This window comes from Oncorhynchus nerka, linkage group LG4 (assembly GCF_034236695.1).
Source record: "Oncorhynchus nerka isolate Pitt River linkage group LG4, Oner_Uvic_2.0, whole genome shotgun sequence".
NCBI lineage: Eukaryota > Metazoa > Chordata > Actinopteri > Salmoniformes > Salmonidae > Oncorhynchus > Oncorhynchus nerka.
In genome coordinates, this window is record NC_088399.1 from 11,407,774 (window position 1) to 11,413,512 (window position 5,739).

A 5,739-nucleotide genomic window follows, 5' to 3' on the forward strand; every position below is an offset into this window, starting at 1 on the left:
TCAAATGCCTTGTGTGTTTTGAAGCATATCCCAGTGGATTTTCTATGAAAATCCTGTTGTCAGGATTGTCTGGGAGAGTTGTGCTCAGGGAGACCTTGTCTTAACAATAGAAACAGCATGCACTGAGTGACAGTAGAGGGAATAAACAGAGGACTAAAGAGACTGTGTGCAGACAAAGGTCTGCAGGGTGACAGGCCATCAGTTGGACCTTATTCACCTTTGTGCTTTCCATTTGCAAGTAGAAGTGAAATCTCATGGGATATTGTATGAAACTTGGGGTAGGTTTTGTATGAAACTTTATTGGACATTGAATACTTTAAAACTATTGATGCTCTACTTAAGATAAAAAAAGAAATACTTGAGTTGAAAACCAACAAATACAGTGAAGCGAAAATTGAGACTTTATCAGTATGTCATTTTTGTATTATTATTTATCCATAACCAGAATATACTTTTACGTCAGAAAGAAAAAAAGTCACATACTTTATTGCGCCGATGTAATGCATGTATTAATGAATTGACTAAAGTTTCAACAGCCAGCTGCATTCCTTACAATTTTTTTGTCCGAAATTCTGATCATGATTTCGGACAACAGGGCTGGAGTGATATGTTTCCTGGCCCGCTCTTGTTCTCTGGTGGATTAGTAGTGGTCTTGGCTGTAGTCTTTGAAAGCTCAAGGACAAAATTGCCCAGGTCAGTAAAGAAGCCCCCCCTGCAGGGATGGGTTGCTGGCCCATTGTTTGGACACCATAAGGTGTCCTGGACAGCCTCGAGATCTGGAGGCTTGATCTTGATGACCGTCAACAGAACAATGAAGCAACAAAAAAAATTAAATAGTCTGGAAATGACGGAAGAAGCAATGAGATCATGCAGAAAAAACAATAACCACACTCTGGAGAGTTCAGTGAGTCTTGTTTACTGCAAGACCGTTGTTGTAATGTGATGTTACGAGAACCTGTAGAGTTTAAGTGATGGCTGTCTCTGTGACATCATAAACAGATCATGGATCAATGCAATTACCTGTAGCCTATATTTTATTTGTATACCATTTTGGCTACAAGACATCGTCACAAACTAGTTTTACAGAATATGGAGCCCTAATTGCCAAAAAGAAAAAGCTTATTTCAGCTTCAGTGGCAGGAACACAAGTTCACTAAACTGTGTGCAATGCTCACCCAGCAATGACTTTTGTATGACACTTTATAGGGTACTGTAGGAAACTTTTATGCAATTGATGTATGCGTGCATTCGTGCAGGTAAACAAGAGATGGCCTCAACATCAACACCATTATGAGTAGTTATGGGGCTGTATTCACAAAGCGTCTCAGAGTTGGAGTGCTGATTTAGGATCAGGTTCCCCTTGTCCATGTAATCTTACCAGTATTCATTATGTGTAAAGGCAAAACTGATCCTAGGTCAGCACTTCTGAGACACCTGAAACATACAACCTACAACCCCTGATGGATAATGATTACTATCAGTGCCCTGAAAATATTGATCCCTAGTCAAATGGACCAAGATCCCCCTAGTAGACAACTGTATACCATGGAGTTATTGAACTACCACTCCACTGGTTCTGACTGGGGCAGTTCTCTAATCATTTATTCTACTTTTATAGCTCTATACATTACATAAAGAATTTCAAAGCACTTTAAAGCAACAACAAACAAAAAACTATTTAGAAAAACAACACAATTTATGAGATTTTAGAGGGCCAAGTCATCTTAAATCTACCAATCTTTGTTCCTATAGCTTGACACAAATGCATAAAACTGCTATCATATCCAAATGGCTATGGAGATGCAGTTTACATCTGTCCAAATTCTCTTCTGCATCCCAAATGGCACCCTATTCCCTATATAGAGCACTACTTTTGACCAAAGCCCAGAGTTCCATTTGGGATGAAGCCTATTCCTTGTGATTTGGATGTTTCTCCACCCTGTGCTATGCAGCTGGTCCTATGACGACACACACTGGATATCACTTTATCAAAACAGAGAAGACAAAGCAATCACATCTTAATGAGACTCAATTGGGCAGGATGCTACCAAACCTCCCAGCAATAATGCTTCCTGCTACAGGGAAATCATGTGAGTGAGAGAGAATTGAGACTTTGCCAGTTGTGATATACCACAGTGCTAATGCACACACACACACACACACACACACACACACACACACACACACACACACAGGTGCAACACATAGATAGAGAGAGGGAGACAAAAGAGAAGATAAAGCAAATCATAAATACTTCATATTCTTGGAAATTATTGAGTTTCCAATACACAGTGTGACACAATATGATATTGGAGAAAATAAATATTGGAGATGAATCATAAGAAGATCTTGTCTCTGGGGGAGACAATATCTTTTTGGACATAGGAAGTGGAAAAATAAACTCTAGCTTCATATTTCTCCCCACTCACCCATCATCTAAGTAAATTATTAACACAATCTAGTCAACCCTTGCCATGCTGGGAGCAAAGACATCGCCCTTCTTTTGCGCTACAGACACCGCTGCCAACTCACATCCCAACCTTCAGCCGACTGTTGTTCACGAATTACACCGTTGTAAAGAATTGCGTAAATAGACGGAAATAGCGTAAACATGAGCAAATACGACAGCGCAATATTATTTTATAGTACTTCATCAAATCTCCCTAATAACCCAGTAACATGTGCTTGTCTGATACTGAAACAAGAGAGGAGTGCCATCTTGTGGTGGATTGATCATAACGTTCTCACACACACACACACACACACACACACACACACACACACGCACAAACACTCACACACAGACATACACACCCCCCCCCCCCCCCCACACACACACACACGCAGTAATGTGATAGCAAAGAGAATGACCATCTTGAAACAACTTGCATTCATCTATTATACACTTATATATGTTTACAGCTATATTAATATACTTACAGTATCAGTCAAATTTAGATACACATACTCATTCAATGGTTTTTCATTATTTGTACTATTTTCTACATTGTAGAATAATAGTGAAGACATCAAAACTATGAAAGAACACATATGGAATCATGTAGTAACCAAAAAAATTGTTCAACAAATCAAAATATATTTTATATTTGAGATTCTTCAAAGTAGCCACTCTTGATGATAGCTTTGCACACTATTGGGCTACCTAGTGGCGCAGCGGTCTAGCTAGAGGTGTCACTACAGACCCAGGTTAGATCCCGGGCTGTATCACAACCGGCCGTTATCGGGAGTCCCATAGGGCGGCGCACAATTGGCCCAGCGTCGTCCAGGTTAAGGGAGGGTTTGGCCTCTGGGGATTTACAAGTAGGGTGTCATTATAAATAAGCATTCATTCTTAACTGACTTGACTAGTTAAAAAAATGTTAAAAAATAAAACATTTTAAAACCAGCTTCACCTGGAATGCTTTCCAACAGTCTTGAAGGAGTTGCCACATACGCTGAGCACTTGTTGGCTGCTTTTCCTTCACTCTGCGGTCCAACTCATCCCAAACTATCTCAGTTGGGTTGAGGTCGGTTGATTGTGGAGGCCAGGTCATCTGATGCAGCACTCCATCACTCTATTTCTTGTTCAAATAGCCCTTACACAGCCTGGAGGTATGTTGGGTCAGTGTCCTATTGAAAAACAAATGATAGTCCCACTAAGCGCAAACCAGATGGGATGGTGTATACCACAGTGCAGAATGCTGTGGTAGCCATGCTGATTACGTGTGCCTTGAATTCTAAATCAATCACAGACAGTGTCACCACAAAGCACCCCCACACCATAACACCTCCTCCTCCATGCTTAATGATGGGAACCACACCTACTCTGTGTTTCACAAAGACACGGCGGTTGGAACCAAAAATCTAAAATTTGGACTCATCATGTCCATTGCTCATGTTTCTTGGCCCAAGCAAGTCTCTTCTTCTTATTGGTGTCCTTTGGTAGTGGTTTCTTTGCAGTAATTCAACCATGAAGGACTGATTCACACAGTCTCCTCTGAACAGTTTATGTTGAGATGTGTCTGTTACTTGAGCTCTGTGAAGCATTTATTTGGGCTGCAATTTGAGGTGCAGTTAATTCTAACTAACTGCAGCAGAGGTATCTCTGGGTCTTCCCTTCCTGTGGCGGTCATGAGAGCTAGTTTCATCATATCGCTTGATGGTTTTTGCGACTGCACTTGAAGAAACTTTCAGTTCTTGAACATTTCCGGATCGACTGACCTTTATGTCTTAAAGTAATGATGTAATTTCTCTTTGCTTATTTGAGCTGATCTTGCCATAATATGGACTTGGTCTTTTACCAAATAAGGCTAACTTCTGTCTATCGCCCCTACCTTGTCACAATGCAACTGATTGGCTGAAACGCATTGAGAAGGAAAGAAATTCCACAAATTAACTTTTAACAAGGCCCACCTGTAAATTTAAATGCATTCCAGGTGACTACTTCATGGTTGAGAGAATGCCAAGAGTGTGCAAAGCTATCATCAAGGCAAAGGGTGGCTACTTTGAAGAATCTCAAATATAAAATATATTTTGATTTGTTTAACACTTTTTTGGTTACTAAATGATCCCATTATGTGTTATTTCATAGTTTTGATGTCTTCACTATTATTCTACGATGTAAAAATAAAGAAAAACCCTTGAATGAGTAGGTGTCTACAAACTTTTGACTGGTACTATATATATGTTTACAGCTATATAATATACTTATATATGTTTACAGCTATATAAGAGTACTATATAATATACTACTTATATATGTTTACAGCTGTATAATACACTTATATATGTTTACAGCTATTTAAGAGTACTATATAATATACTTATATATATTTAAAGCTATATAAGAGTACTATATAATTTACAGCTAACAAAGTACTTTAAATGTAATACTAAAGATACAAAAAAGTGTGTATCCTAAAGCATGACAGTTTCAAATCATCCAAATGGACTGGAAGAATGTTAATGCTACTGATTACATACACTTAAGCAACTTTTACACAAATCAAATCACAATTATTTTACGGTGCATTCATACAATGTCTCAACACACTTTACAAATTAAAATAATAAAGACACAAACGACAGAGAAACAAAGCAACAGACTTACAGACACTGACAGAAAAACATGAAGTGAAACAAAAGGACAACAGATGATAAGATGGGTAGAGGGGGTGTTACGGATACAAGTACCCTGTGTGTGTATCCAGTGTGTGCGTTTCTTTTCTCTCCTTCTCCCCTCACAGGTGAAAATCATCACTCCCCAATCAGTCACCAATCATCAATAAGAAGACACACCTCCTCCTGTTTCCTACCCAATCAGTCACCAATCATCAATCAGAAGACACACCTCTTCCTGTTTCCTACCCAATCACCGTTCCTTTCCCTTTGTTTAAAAACCCTGTCAGTTGTTTTGCTGTGGAGCTCAATCTCTCTGTAAGTGCCATGTCTGTAGATCGCGCTGTTTCATGCTCGTTATGTATTGAGCTATATTTTGTTTGAGCACCTCCATAGCACTTTGTCATCACCTGTGAGTATTGTTTTTGGTTATGGTGTTTGTTTGTTTGCTGGTGGGAAAAGGGGGAACCAATAGTACAGGTTGGGGGTAAGACAGTACAGGGCCAATACTAATAAAGCAACTCAGACAAGATTTATGTTCTGCAAGTTGCTTCAAAATGCAGATCCAGTAACAGCTTTACTGTAAGCCAACCATTGTGATGTCAAATTACAACTGACCTC